Genomic DNA, 16,378 nt, shown 5'->3' on the forward strand with positions numbered 1-16,378 from the left:
CAGGCATATTGTCATTTGATAGCACAATTTACTATATTACCTAAAGTGGTTATAAAAATGCTACTTATATCAAATCGTCCTAAAATAATGACCTAAATAATTTTTTGCCAAATGTGTTTTTTTTTTTTTTCCATAAATCATCTTTTGGCAAAAAAAAAAAAAGGGGGGTAATTTTTTTTTTGGTAGAAAAAAATACTTGGGTCATTATTTTGAGGAAAATTACAAAATATGACTTATAAGAATTTTGACTTTGTAGTTTAACGCCTTAAAATGGGGCCTCTGTATCTTTAAACTCCACCTTCAGGAAGTCATCACATTGTTCCTCCATTAACAAACTTTCTTTACCAGCATTGTACTGAGAAGTAGCTCCCAAAATGAGCTCAGTTCCACCAGGTGTTTGCTAATTGCTGCTGGCTAGTCTGAAGGAGCTGAGTGGAGGAGGGCTTCTCCGTGAGGCAAAAAAACTCGGTAGCTGGAAACCTGGAGCTCAGAGGAGGAACTTTGTCCTCAAAGGCGGAGCTAGGTCCACTCGGGCGTTCTGCACAGCTGAATGGTTGCCACGGGAGATTAAAGGATTTCTCAAACAAGCATGAAAGAATCAAGGCAACTCTCCAGTTAGGAATGTGATGAGGGAATAACATTATAACATGATATAAATCTAAAAAAGTCAATCTTACATAATAGTGCCCCTTTAAATAAAAATGTAGCAATCAATAAATTATAAGCGCATTTAGCATAGCATTCCTGAACCCCCTCCAGGCCTCTCACCACAACCTAACACCCAGCAGCCAGCCCTCCTTCACACCCACACAGGACACTTCATACCCCCACAACCTTCACAGAATCCTAGCGAGCTGGTTGGAGGCTGCTCTTTGCTGTTTATCCTGGCACAGCAAAGCACCCTGTGGCACAAGTTAGTTTCTGTAGCATCCTACAAGGGACAGTCGCTCACACACACACACACACACACACGCGCGCGCGCATGCATACACGCACACATGCACACACTCCTACTCCCACACCCACACATAAAGGAGGTCTTGTCAAGAGAGGCAATTCAGCAGTTGGAGAAACATACTGTGCATATGAGAGCAAATGTTAGTTGCTGCGGACTGGGAATCGTCCAAGACGCTCAGACGGTTAAAAAATTCAAACGGTTGTGACAACAAGCAGGATGTACTCTGACTAGTTTGTGATGAGTGCATCGATGAAGTTAGAGCTGAAACCAGATACTTACATACAACCTAAAAACACACAAGAAAAAGTCAAACTTAATTTCTTAATGATAGAGTAATGAAAGACGCTCTTCCTGAAAACCATGCTAGGACTGCTGGAGGGTATTTTTTTGTGTGAGACTTTGAAGAAAGCTCTCTTCCCCTCTATAGTGGCATCCAGCTTCTAGTGCCCCACTTATCACCCAATGACTACTGGAAATAGGCGCCAGCCCCCCCGGCAACTTTAACAACGAGTGGGTTTTAACGAAGGATCAATGGATGGACTGATGGGGCGGTACCACTGAAAATCGAAAACATTTTTGAAACAGTAACTTGTTAAAACCTTGGCATACCATGATGCCAAAAACCAACCCAGTCCTCTTTCAGTGTATTTGGTGAGACCCATCAGTAGTTTATATTTCTGGAAGAAAACTCTGTGTCTTTAAATCAAACTCTGGCTTGATGGGTGGAAGATCCTCATGTTGGCAAGAGTAGATGGGACAGATTACATAAAGAAAGTAAATAGGCAAAAACTCGTGAATATGTATGTATTTAAGTCTTTTTCATTTTTTTGCTACATGAATGCAAGTCAAAATATTGTTAATACCACAATATTAATATCACAACAAAGAGAACTGAAACCTCTCTTTGTTGTGCATTTCAAAAATGCACAGCCTCACATATAATATTCATAAAGTAGTCAAATGATAAATGCTACATGAAACTCCTTAAGTGGTTAATAGTGTCTGTCAGCGTTTTAACAGGGCAATCTGGATTAGTGCATTGCTCTATTATCGCCCCCTACTGGTCGAATAAGTGTTAGTCGGACAAATTGTGAAGTTGGTCAGTTTCAGCATTCAGCATGTAAATATAAGTGAACTGTATCTGCAGAGAGAGCGCCTGCAGGCGTAGCGTAAGATGAAGAAATGTTGATTTTGGGCCATTGCTGCAACATTTTGTTTATCGTTGGTTTTTATAGTCGTGGTGTTTCTGTGTGGTTTGGATGGCGCTAAATTGTGTGAATTTTTTTGCTGGAAATCTCACTGTGTATGTTACGGTGTCAAAAAGGAGTCTGAAGCTGCATTCAGGAACAATACTTGACATTCTGACCAGCGTGTTCAACCTCACCAGTCTGTGGCTTCACAACCAGCTTTCTATCAGGACCAGCATCAATGTCTTCAGCAGTTTAAAGGGGCAGCATTATGTGTTTTCCAGGCACATAGTGCCATTTTATAGCACAGCCAAGTTACTATGTTAACTTTAGTAGTTATAAAAACTCCATATATTATATAAGTCAAATATGAAAAAATGTGCATTCAAAGAAATTGAGCCTCTGTCTCTTTAAAATCTCCTGCTCTTTCTGAAACTCCGCCTTCAGGAAGTCGTCGCAACATGGCAATCATCATTTAAGAATGATTTTGTGGAAACAAAAACAAAAAAGCTACTGAACATGTTTTGTGTTACCTGTAGCCTATCCTGTCTATTCAAAGCATAACAGGTGACCTTTAATATTATGCTGATTTTATGCTTCTAATATTGACAAGCATCTTTTGATATGTACTTTTTTGTAAAAAAATATAGATAAGTAATAGCTCAAGGTGTTGGCTGGAATCTGCTCGAGGTGAACTGTTGACCCTGTGGAGCTGCAGAGACGCGGCCATGTTGGCCGCTGTCGACCCAGACCAGGAGCTGCTTCCTTTTCCCTACAAACAATACAAAACGTTGATCCAGTTCCAACTGGAAATGTGCATTTACTCACTAAATCTACCAAGGAAGAAAAAGCTGTTAGTATTTCATGCAGGAGGCGACTCTTATTTTCACCTTTCATGTCCCAAGTACATACTGTACACAGCAACAAAAAAAAAATCATATTCCCTCAATAATCTTTTTTTTCTGGAATGTAAAAAAAAGTTTTGATTATTTCAAGACACAGAGCTCAGCAACACTTTTAAATATTACAAATCAGCGGAGTTGTACTCAGGAGGCGACCCGTGAGCTGCTTCAATAGAATCAAAGTTAATAATATCTGTTAAAACCTTACAGATTAAAACAACGTAAAAGGCTCGTAAAACTAACAGCTGTTATGTGCTTGACCTCACTGTGTTCTGCACAGTGGACGACTGGGACGAGGTAATTGATGCCATATCAGAACAAAAGAAAAAAAAAAAACACTCGGTAATGAGCCCTTTAAGAGACACTTACCCGGTTTCTCTCATCTCCACCTCTTTTTTTTTTCTTCTTTTTTCTTGAAGTTTCAACGTTGTAAGCCTGCATAACGGCAGGCCTTTTTAATAATGTGACTGTCATTTTGAAATGAGTTCATTATGCACCGTTATCACGTTAGATGTGTTAGAAACCCGAGTGGCTGCGACTTAACTTCTCACTTGGCGTGAGAGGCTCACATTTATTTGGCCAGAATTCAATACCATCATTTGGTTCCTTTTTTCACTCTCTCTCTCTCTCTCTCTGTGGCTAATCCTTTTTTTACTCCCACACTGACGACTGGAAAGGGAGACGCAGAGAAAGAGACAGAATGAGATAGAAACAGGATGAGAGCGTGTGAGGGAGTTGAAGAGTGGGAAATCAAGTCAGAAGCCGCTAGGGGAGGGGATGGAGGTAGGGGATGAGTGCATCATCGAGGAGAATGAGGTGAGGAAGAGAGAGCGTCAGGACAAAGAGAACGAGGCAGGACCCCAGAGGACAAAGCCAGCCGGAGAGGGGAGACAGGACAAGGGTTAGAAGTGGTCCATTTTCGCCGCGATTTATAAAGGCAATTTCAGCCGGAGCAGGAATGAAGCCGGAGCCGCGGCGCCATCTGCCAAAGCGTTTACTGCTGGCGGCTTCACCAGTTTGTTTCAGTCCTTCTCAGCTCATATGTAGCCTTCTGTTTAATTAAGCAACAACAACAAAAATGTAACCCGATTAAAACATTCTCTCAGACATATTTACGGAGAGAAAAACCCTTTTCACACACAATCCGGGTATGATTTGAAACCGTAACCAAAATCAAAAATCCCCAACAGCTGCGCTTACATTGACTGTATAATTGTGTGAATTAGGAAAAAGGAACAAACTTCCTGAAAACTGCAAAACTGCCGAAACACTGAGTTCCTTTAAATCTAGACTAAACACTCAGATGTTTAGAGTTGCTTTTGAAACCTAATCATGAAACATTAATCAATAATCTGATGTGAAAAATGTAGAGTTGTTGACTTTGTAATTTTGTGTTTTTATGCCTTTTTGCTGAAATGTGCTATACAATTAAAATTTGATTTGATTTGAAGGGGCAGGGTTATGTAAATTTGACGTTTTTGAGATTTACATCATGTTATAATGTTAATCCCTCATCCAAAACATACCTGAAGAGTTGCTTTGATTCTTTCATGCATGTTGGAGAAATCCTTTAATCTCCATGGCAACCATTCAGCTCTGCACAACGCCTGGGTGGACCTAGCCCCGCCTTTGAGGCGCAGCTCCTCCTCTGAGCTGAAAATTTCCAAGCTTCCGCCTCACAGAGCTTTTAAAGTGACAGAGGAACTATGCATCCGAGGAACACACATGCTGCCTTGCTTTTCACTTCTTGTCAGATTACAACCATAAACTTTAAGGTGTTTCACTGGGATTTTGTGTTGCAGAGCAAAACAAAATACCGCAAGACTTTGAGGCAGAAGGAAATAAAATATAGTTTGCCACATTGTTTACATGCAGCGCCCCAGTGCCATCATTTTCAGAAGAATCGGCCTTTTGGACGTTTCTCTATCAGCTTTCAATATGTGCAAAGTAAAATGTTCAGGTCTTGCCACAAGCAAATGGTAAAACTCATGGAAAACTATAAACAGGTCTTCCTGTGACTTTGTTCAAACAGCCTTCGTGACAGGCTTCTGTAAAGCATAAAGGCGATGCGAGTGCGTCGCTGTTAGTCGTCATGCCAACAGATCCTCCCCAAAATTAGCTGTGGATCTCTGAAGCTCCTACTGAAGCACCGCTGACCTCCTGGGTGCTGCTCTGGTTAATTTAATGCTTTTCAGAAAGTGGACTGAACGACGCTCTGTGAGGTGGAAAACTGCCTTGAATTTCTCCACAACTTTCTCATGTTTTTTTTTTTTTTACATGTTCATTGGTGTTCATGAAACTGTTTATATCCGATGAAGCCACCGAGGAAACAACAGCTGTATTTATGCCAAGATTAAATTATTCACTGGTGGATTGTGTTTACTAATTAGGTGAGCCCTGAAGGCAACTGGTTGCACTTATTTTAAGGATGCTCTGATTCATGCCTGTGTTCACAGCCAGCAGACGGGGGTAATATGTGAGGCACAGGAGAGGAAAGTTAGTGGAGATCTTTAAGCATCTAATTAATTTGCGGGATCTTATTGGAAGATGAGTGAATATAACTTGACTTTGGAGAAGGTTTTGCTGACACTAAATTAAACCAAGTTCAATTAATTTGAGCATATAGTGAATTACAATGTTGACTCTATTCAAATACATTAACTTTTTAAAGTAGCTATACAAAGCACCCGATTTATTTAAGTTGAGCGTACGCTGAAGATATCTGAGTTCGCCTTGAAATTGGACCTCTGTTTCTTTAAAAACTCCTGCACTCTCCAAAACTCCGCCTTCAGGAAGTCATCACAACATGGCTCTTCTATTAACCCTTTAACAATGTTTTTACCAGCGTTGCACTGAGAAGTGGCTCTTATAATGAGCTCAGCAGTTCCACCAGGCATTTGCTAATTGCTGCTGGCTAGGCTAGTCTGAAGGAGCTGAGCGATGGAGTTGCCTGGGAGGGCTGCTCTGTGAGGCAAAGCCAAGAAGCTGCAGCTCCAAGCTGGAGCTTCGTCCTTGAAGGCGGAGCTTGGTCCACCAAGGCGTTTTGCACAACTCAATGGTTGCCATGGAGATTAAAGGATTTCTCAAAATGCATGAAAGAATCAAGGCAACACTCCAGGTATGTTTATGATGAGTGAACAGCATTACATGATGCAAAGCTAATAAAGTCAATTTTTACATGACACCACCCCTTTAATGAAAGCTAACGACATTTTTGAGGCAACAAGTTTACATACATTTTTGACGTAAGGAGAACTAATTTAGGTTTAGTTCTCTACACCTGAGGTGGCTGCACCTGACAGAGGACCTGCAGAAACGTTTGCTGATCTCCAGGTGATGTGATGTGAAGCGGCCGGACTGACAGGTGAGTGGAAAGCTCCTGTGAACTGAGTTTCCCAGGAAGTGAACAGAGGACTAAGAAAATACTCGAGGAGAGAATTATGTACCTGGAGGCACGCTCTAGATACATTATTTGTGGGCACAAGAAAACATGGAGTTGGTACCAAGCAGACTACTACAGACTTGAGTCAAGATGCTGAATTCTGCGACTAACAGTGACGAGCAAAAGCTGAGAGAGTTTCACTGGTCTGTTTGTACTGTGAACTGATAAGTTGATGAGCTGCAGCTGATGGACGTGACCAGGCTGAACGTCGCCTCAGTCATGTGTTGGCAGGTTTTCAGTCTTTCCATTTTCCTGTAATGGGTTAAAAAGCACGCTGAAACATATTCAAAGCTTATGATGATGTTTCATAACCTAAGTCCTGCTTTAAACTTCTCTACATCTCTATTCCTGAACAAAGAAACCAGGCACATATAAATAGCAGACAACCCTGAGTCCTGTGCAGATTTAAAAATACATAATCTTTGTTCTGTCGGGTCACAAGGGTTGTCGGTGAGACCAACAGCTTTAATTTATGATGTGCTACGCACCAGATGATACATCTGATGTTGAGAGCCATTAGCTTATGCATTTACCTCTTAGGTAAATGTTGTGCTAGTCTGGAGAGAGATGCTTTGGTCTTGAAAGTGATGTAACTACATGGCTTTAAACTACATGGCTTTAAACTACATGGCTTTAAACCAGGTCTAAAGACTGAAGGTTCTTCCTCAACCTGGAATAGGAGAGGATATTCTTTTGTCTTGTTTTCTGTTTGTGGTTCTTCTGGTTCAGTGTGTCCTTGTCTCTTGGGTCAATTTTTCCCAAATGTTTTTGTCATCTTGATTGATATGTGGTTTATGTTTTTTCTAGTGATTCCTCCTCAGTACCCCCCTCCATAGCTGCAGCACGTGCCTTGCACTAAATTTCACAATCTCGTGCATCTCTACAACAAACGCAGTGAATAAGTTTGGGTCAGTAAAAAACATGCCGCGTCATCATCCTCCTACAACTTCCTGTCGCCTTTTCCTTCGTCTTTTCCGCCAGTAGTAACATCCAGCTGTTGATCAAGTCACTGGTGATGCAAAAATAAAAAAGCGTTTCCATTGCAGTTTTGCTAAATACACTAATTTCAATACAGCCGAAAAACCAACTCATCCTAGCGCAACAAACTTTTTACCACAAAATGTTTTTTTTTTCCATAATTGCCATGTTTCCAATAAGCTAATTTATTTTCCTAATTTCAATTTGGTCAATTTTAAGGTCCATGAAAATGCAGATACAGTTTCCTGTACTTTGTGAAAGTTTCTTTTGTCCGTATCATGAGTTTTACGATTATCCTGCTTAGCTCCTGTATGTAGGATTATATAAATTATTAGGATCTTTTGTGTGTGTTCGATGTTAAACTTTACTTTCCTCTAGTATGTCCTTAAATTTCAGTGATATCATAGTCTGCCCTATTCTTCCTCTCTGCGGTCCTTAGGGACCAGAACGGATCTGCTCTGATGATCGCCTCTCGACGTAGACCACCTCCACCCCTCAGTGCCCCTCTTCCTGGCAAACCTCCTGTCCTGTCCACACAGCCGGCTAGCAAAGCATCCCCTGATCAGAGCGTGTAGAGTTAGCTGGGTACATGAAACATTTTTAATTGGATGAACATGAACTGTCCACTCTGCTTCTCTTTAACAAAGACAGTTGTCTGAAATCCAAAACGATAAAAATTAACCTCGGCAGGTTGGGATGTTTCAGGAAGCTAAGTTCAGCCTGAAACACATTAACAAGGAAAACTACAATCCAAATATCTCGATCACCTGACAACCTCAGGTTTCCAGCAGCCGTTAGCTCTGATGACGATAAACCTCTGTTAGCCAGGCACATCCACGGTCCGTGAGGCTGGTCAGACGCCCTCAGAGACTCTTTTAATGAACTGGTGAGCCCTCTGAGGCCTCAAAATGTAACACCTCTTAAATATTCCCCAAGTGGAAGTAATTATAACGTCCGACAGCTTGTCTGCTTTCAGAGTCTCTTGGGAACAAAGCCGTGGGTAGTTAATAAAAAAAACAACAACTAAATGTCCAAACAGAAAACTTTCGCCCACTTGCTGACCACATGTTCAAAACACTTCTGATTTATTACGCATCTAGAATAGGTAGTTCATCACAGTATTTTTGAAAAGCAACATTGTGTGAGCTTGTGCAGATATATCTTAGCCTTCCCTTGGGTTCTGCCAATGAGGGCTGAGCGCGATGCATGGACTTTTGAAAAGTAAATACAAACTAGAAGAGGGTATAAGAAGTAGAGAGACTGACATCAGAGGACCAGACAGGAAAAAAAATAGCAGCAGTGCTTTGAAACATTCAGTTTTAGTCGCCTATTAATGTTAATCAAAAGGAAGACGAGATCCACTAAGGAGTTTACGTATAGATAGCTGCATGTTTTCAACGTCTATCCAGAGAAAGTTGCTTGTTTTTGCTTCTGCGAGGATGACCATTACCACTGCAGCTGAGGAATGGTACAATAAGCAAAGCTAATTAGCAATTAGTTACAGTATCTAAGCAGAATATAACCACTGAATCACAGAAACAAGCATCTTGTGTACAGGATATATTACTGTTTAACATGGTTTGGAATTTTTTCACATTGAAGCTGCAATGTTGAACCTTTATAAGACATGTTTTGACATATTTGTTAAATGTGTATGTTGTGACTGTACGGTATGAGACTGATAATCTGAGCTCCTCCCTGAGCTACTGCTGCTGTCTGAAGAAACCATCCACTCCTGACCAAAAACAACCAATCGGAGGCAGGAGGAGGGTCTTAGAGCTGTCAATCAACCTCGTGAGCGCGCTCCTAAATGTGCTAATGGCAGAGAAACAACTTACAGAGAAACCATTCATCAGTGGCCATGCTAACTAGGCTAGCATTTATGACAGGCAATGCACCTGGAGGGTGATTGTCAGCACTAAGACCCGCCTCCTGGCTTTGATTGGTTGATTCTAGGAGCCAAAGAAGCAAACGTTTTTTGCCGATTATTTGTCTCATAGCATACTATCATGACATAGACAGTTTCAACAAATATGTGAATAAAATGTTTTTTGTGAAACTCCTGCAGGTTTAAACAGGAAATTAACTTAAACTATGGAAGATCTTATCTTAAGTTTTACACGGAAAATTAGCAATTCTTTCTCTGTAAAGCCATTCTGAAAACATAAATTAGGTACAGTGAAGAGTATGGGAACAAGGCTTTTTTTTTTTTTTTCTTTAAGTCTAACAAGAAGAAAATCAACTGACTCATCACATTGGCAGGATTATTAAAATCCACTTCCTACTTTCTCCTTTTTATTTTCCACTATTCACAGAAAAAGGGGAAGTCAAATGGCATTTACTGAGCACATAAGGCCAGGACAGGGATAATAGAAAATTGCTCATGAAAGCAAAGAAATTACCATGAATAGGAGAAGGAAAAAAAATCATGGCTGAATCCAAGTCTAAGCTTTTACAATAGAGAAAAAAAAGAGAAAGAGAGAGAATGACTTGGCCCGATTAAAGATTATCTAGGACCTGAAATGGTCAATTCTTGGGGGGTAAAGAATGGCGTGCCATCTTATAATTAAGAACTCCATCTGATAGTCTATATTTGGCCAGTCACACACACACACGGTGGGTGGAATTCAATCTCACGTCTCTCTTATCTTCCGCTCGTGCGGTCAGCGGCACATGCCCGGTGCTCCAACCTGCATCCCTGGCAAAACAAGGGAAGCGAGCAGCGTTTCCCCCCCCCCCATCCTGCTGCTGGCTTCACGGCTGACCGACCTCTTCTTGCTGCCTCGTTTTGTAGCCTAATAAATAATGAAGGTTTGATTTCTCGGAGGGCGCGTCTGCACACTGTGCACCTGGACGCCCCGCGTGCCTGCTGGCAGGAATTAAAAGAGCCCGTTTGCAAAAGCTCAAAGAAGCACAGCCACTTCATGCCACCCACTGCATAAAGCTGAGCAGAGAGAGAGAGAGGCATTCTGACTAAAGCCGATTCTCCAGGGGTTATCGCACAGATTGCCAAGCTGAACACTGCCTTGGCTTTTGCTGCTTTACAGCAGGTGATACTCAAACATCAAACTTTGCTCCTCGGGAAGAAAAAGAAGCAAGAAAAAACAGCAACATATTTTGTCTCTGAGAGGTCAAGAGCTTCAGAATCTGTTAGTGAAATGTGTCAGAATTTTAAATCTCCAAGCACTCACTCTGACCCGATTTAACCTAAACTGTAGATCGCTCTCTAATGTCGGAGTGCGCTGTTTGTTATTTCCACAGGAAATGGTGTAATTTACCGTTTTTGTTGAGCGTGTTTTCCCTGAACCTTCCTCCTCCTCCTCCTCCTCCTCCACTTCTCCTTCAGTAAGCAATTTCCCGCATTGCCCAGAATGACGTGAAAATCCCCCCCCCCCCCCAAAAAAAAAGGGGGAAGGCTTGAATTCAGCTGTGGGTTATGCATGTAGGTGGAGAGAGCAACACCGATAGCAATAGCATTTAAAAAAAAACAAAAAACAAAACAGCAAAGGCTTTTTGCACATGAGTGAAAGCAGCATGACTAACAGAATCTGTATCAGGTCTCGTTGCTGCTGGGAGCTCTGGTTTACTGAGGAAACCGTCACGGTATAAAGTTGTTACTCCTGTGTTGGATTTCTGCTTTTATGGTTTGGGAACAATGGCGAGTCTAAAGGACGACGCAGAATGTAGACGGCGTGAAAAAAAATACAAAAAACAGGTTTTTTTATCTGCTTCTTACAGAATTATTTGGACAAATGGACCTGAATGAGAGAAACATCAACAGCAGAGTGAGAAGGTGTTCAGTTTTACACCAATCACAATCTGGATTCAAAACAGTTTGGATTTTGGTCAGGATCATTAACAGAACAAGGAAGACGGACGATTGCTGCAAAGATATTCAGATGAATATGATGACTTTTGAGCTTTTTTCGTGGTTTGTTTTGTATTTTGAAAAATAGAGAACAATATTTCCAAACACACAGTAAAAGGCTTTTCAAAAAATATTAAAGTAGGTGTACCACAAGGCTTTGTTATTGTGCCACTGCTGTTCTGCTTATAGATTGATTACGTACTTGACAGCTGTAAAGAATTTCATTGCCAAATGTGTGCAGATGATGTAATGACAGAGACTCCACAGCGCCCCCTGGAGGTGTTTCATGTCCAAATGGTAGGATTATGTTTAGTTTTCGGTCTTGGATTTGTGCAAAAAGTTGTTTCAGTTCACTTGAATCAAACATAACATTAAAATGTTGTCTTTCTACTCCAAGTAGTGACCAGACAGCAATAAAACAAGTTCAAATATTTAGATGCTAGTAAAGGTTACAAAAACTTCTTTTGCAGATAATTTCCACTCTGGTTCTTATTTTCATGTTTTTTATTTTTTTATTTTATTGACTATTGTAAACAGGTTGCCTTTTTTTTCAATTTCTTGTTTATTCGACATCACATCCATGGTTGAAAACTAGCTTTTTTGAGAGAGGTTGTTGTACGGAGGAGACAACAGCTGGTCTGCTTCGCTTCAGTTCAACTTAATTCAGTTCAATTTATTTCTATGGTGTCAATTCACCACTAATATGATTTCAAGGCTCTTTACTTAAGAAAATATGTGAAAACAATTAAATCCAGACAAACAAATTCAAAATCAACACACATTTAGAGTTAATCCTAGTTTTCAAACAATGTAGTTGAAGTTCAATTCAATTTTTCAAATTGGTAACAAGAAAATCTGAAGGTACAACAGCTCAAAAATGGTCAAAGACATCGGAAATCCTAAAACACTTTTGAGCTACAACAATTTCAGTAAGATTTATTTTGCCTTTTAACAAGATTGATAGCAATTCATAAAGTCTGAGGTGTCGACTTTATGTTAGGAAGAACATAGTTTATGTACTTCCTAAAAGAAATAAATTATGTAAATAAATACATTTGAATTATTGAAATATTTTTATCCTTATAGCCACCCTTTTGTATGCGGCCTTGTTGGTTAGAATACAGAGTATCATTAAAGCTATTTATCATAATAAACTTAATAGTTAGAACACAACAAAGTTTACAATTGATTTAATCATATTTATCAAACGATTACCGCTGCCTGCCTAAATTCACCCCACATCACATCTAAAAACATAATTCAGCTTTATTAGATTCTGACAGCTGATAGTTCTCTCTGTTTACAGTCAGCTTGCATTTACTTTATGAAATGAATTGTTTACGCTGTCGACCGTTCAGAAACGGCTCGCCATCTTTTATTTTTATTGCTGATCCAGGGGATTTAATCAGGAAGGCCTTTTGCTGATAAACCAGCTGAAAAGCAAACTGGCGCCATGCAGCACCGGGGCTCTGCGCACTGAGCAGGCAGGTGAGGCCCAGCCTGGCCATTTCATCATTTTCCTGCTGACCAGGCACCAGTAGTCTTTAATAAAATTCATTCATCTTCCCCTCTTGCTCTTTCTGTATTGGACCAGGCTGATGCTGCTTATTATTCCCCAGTGGAACCTATTTATTCGCCATTTAGGAAATATTACGCTCAATCCTGGGTCGGCGTGAGGCGGCTGAGCGGACGGTTAAGCCCAGCGACCTGTTTTAATCGCTTCATAACGGAGGAGTCTTTATGGGAATGGATCGACGAACTTGTACATTCCTGAAGACTAGATGAGCGTTTGTGACTTAGCCGAGTGTATCGCTGCTTTTTTTTTTTAGCATGCCTTGGAGTTTACATTTCTTCACTTCGTTTTAAAGCGAGTTTAAAGCAGACGGTTCTGATGATTCGTTGGGTATTATTGTCATTTAATTATTTCCACCCATGCAGAGCTGTGTCTGCCATTAAACAGCTATAGCCCTGGGATTTTAAAAAACAAGAACCTGTCTAAACATAAAAACTGCAAAGTGCATTTGACCGTCTGAGAATCAGTGTAAATCTTGTACTTCCACAGAAATAGAAATCTTAATCCGTTTTTGTCATGCGAGGAGCTGAAAACCTTATTGAAAGGACCAAAACACATGGGAACCCGAGACTTTTTACATTTTCTTACTCACAGGATTAACTTCATATCAGAGAGTCATAATCATAAATGGCATTCATGGTGAAATCAACCGACTGTCACAAGCTAGCCCAGGCTTGAATGACAAACACAGCAGTGCCTAAAGAGCATTAATCCATTAATCTTGGCCCTTTGTATCTGTGCTTTTAAGACTCTTATTTTTAAGAAATGAAGTCAGTAGTTCTTTATTTTTCCTGTTTTGGTTAACAAATGGAGACTGTTCATCATGCTAGTCAACACTCGGCTACAAACGCAGCGGAAATAAGAAACTGTTACAGATAAGATACAGTTTAAAAGAACCATGAGGAAACCTGACCTGGCTAACTGCTAGCTACTAGCAATGCTACGTTGCTAAGCTAAATATTGGTAAATACTGGTACTGTATTCTATCTGATGAAAAAAAAAGAAAAAGGCATTAGCATTTTCATAGATTATATATTAGGGAATGTAAACGTGAATTTGTTTTGTTTTTTTTTACTTTGATTATTATAAACCTAAATTTGACTTTTTTGTGAATCTGAAATCATCTTGGCTCAAAATGGTCAATAGCCTGCAGGCACATCTGTAATCACCTGAACCTGTTATTAAGTGATGACAACACCAGAGTGTACTTTAAATTGACAAGAATTACCTTGTTGATACTAACTTTGACTTAGTGATGGTGGAACTTAATAAAGGACCATTTTTTAATGCTACAGACAGTTTAACTCGGTATTATTGGGGACATAAATGTATAGATTTTAGCATGAGAGTAAAAATTTTGACCCCAAGTGAAAATAGAAAAGCTACAATAAATTAAATTGTTGGTCATTGTTCTTTTTAAACAGAGCTAAGGCTGTATGTTATCAACAGTGTGAAAAGCAACATCCAAACCTCTGAGGTAACAATAATAATTAAACAAGCTGTATATTATTTAACAAACTACATATTTAAGATAAAACATGTCTGATAGAACATGATACAACCACAATACTATTACAAGTCTGAAGTTTTTATTTAAATTACCTTCTACTGAAGTTCTAAAGTCAAACCAAATGCTGTTTTTTACAGATTTCTCAACAGCTAAAGATGCTGTTTTCCCCAGGCCAACTTTCTTTCTCCCATTCCTGCACATTTCACATAAAAGCCCTCCTGTCCCCTGATCTAAAGCAGATCATATTTGATGTTGGAAAAAGCCGCCGTTTCTCACCATTGTGGGCTTCAATCCTCTCGGTGTCAGCTGTAGCTAAGGCAATGTGATGCATCCCAAAAGCTCCGAAAGTCATTACCAATTTTCCCTTCCAAAGACGGATTAAATATTATTTATAGGGCAGGGGGGGTAGACTTAAGTTCACTTCGGTTGCCTCTGCCCCTGTTGTCAATCTGAATGATATGCTGGCAGGCATGAGGCCTTTATTGGAAAGCCGCAGGGATTGAGTTTTAAATTCTCCATTTCACTCAAAGCAGCGTGCATGATGACCTGCAACCCACATTTATATATATATATATATATAGTTATTTTTTTTAAAGCACTAGAAAGAAGAAATTGAAATTGACTTTAAAATGTAAACAATACAGGAGATAAACCAATTAAGCGAAACATCATGGGCCCTGACTGTGAGATGTACAGCATTTGGTAGTAAGTAGATGTTTTGCTTGGGGGGAAAAAGGGTAATCAGAAGGATTCAGGCATGCTTGATAAAGACTGTGACGGCTAGACAGCTGGGTCAGAGCATGAACAAAACCACACAGTGCACAGCGAACAAGTGACACAGTCACTGATTATGTGGAGCAAGACTTGATCTAATGCAGCTATAAGGGCAGTATGTGTTTTCCAGCAACATTTTTACACTATTTTTTACTTCAATTGTTATAAAAATGCTGAAAATGTCAAATGTTACTTAGATTTACTTCTTGATTTAACGTCTCTAAATTGGGCCACTGTCTTTCTAAAGGCATGTTTATTTAAAACTCCTCCTTCAGGAAGTCATCACAACATGGCTCCTCTTTTAACCCTTTAGTGACATTTTGACCAGCGTTTCATTGCGAAGTAGCTCCTATAATGAGCTCAGGTGTTCCACTATGTGTTTGCTAATTGCTGCTGGCTAGTCTGAAGGAGCTGAGTGGTGGGAATAACAGGGGAGGAGGGCTGCTGTGTGAGGCCGAAGCTCAGAAACTCCAGCTCTGAGAAGGAGCTGCGCCTCAAAGGCGGGGCTAGGTCCAACCAGGCGTTTTGCACAGCTGAATGGTTGCCACGGGAGATTAAAGGATTCCTCAAACATGCATGAAACAATCCAGGCAACACTCCAGATGTGTTTTTGATGACATTATGATACAAAGCTAAAAAAAAAAGCCTTTTTTACATAGTACTGCCGTGGTCTTGATTGTATGTCCAATCACTGCGTATGCGTGTTTGAAATTGCAAGAAATATTTCTTGTCTACTTTAGTTGACAATGTTTTCAGCAAACAACTACAAGCACACATTTTGATAAAATCTGAAAGGACAAAAAATCCTCCTCCTTTATTGCAGCGCTAAGATTTCATATATACATATATATACTGCTCAAAAACATAAAGGGAACATTTCACTTTAATTTTGTGTGTGGCTCTAAATCCAGGCCTCCATTGGTTAATAAATTTGATTTCCATTGATGATTTTTGTGTGATTTTGTTGTCAGCACATTCAACTTTGTACAGAACAAAGTATTCAATGAGAATATTTCATTCACTCAGATCTAGGATGTGTTATTTGAGTGTTCCCTTTATTTTTTTGAGCAGTGTATATATATATATATATATATATATATATATATATATATATATTAGAGGTGTGCCGATCGATCGGTCACCGATCATAATCGGGCCGATTTTCGTGAAAAAGTGCATGATCGGT

General features: G+C 39.9%; 1 long non-coding RNA gene across 1 annotated transcript; it reads left to right on the forward strand.

The window, feature by feature from the left end:
* The first annotated feature begins 5,258 nt into the window (after positions 1–5,258).
* LOC106951202 (uncharacterized) lies at positions 5,259–15,762 on the forward strand. Its single transcript, XR_001425770.1, has 3 exons — positions 5,259–5,269; positions 7,393–7,397; positions 15,658–15,762. It is a non-coding gene; the product is annotated as an uncharacterized LOC106951202 (long non-coding RNA).
* The last annotated feature ends 616 nt before the right edge of the window (positions 15,763–16,378 follow it).

This window comes from Poecilia latipinna, unplaced genomic scaffold (assembly GCF_001443285.1).
Source record: "Poecilia latipinna isolate Pla-1442-1.1 unplaced genomic scaffold, P_latipinna-1.0 Scaffold447, whole genome shotgun sequence".
NCBI classification, from domain to species: domain Eukaryota; kingdom Metazoa; phylum Chordata; class Actinopteri; order Cyprinodontiformes; family Poeciliidae; genus Poecilia; species Poecilia latipinna.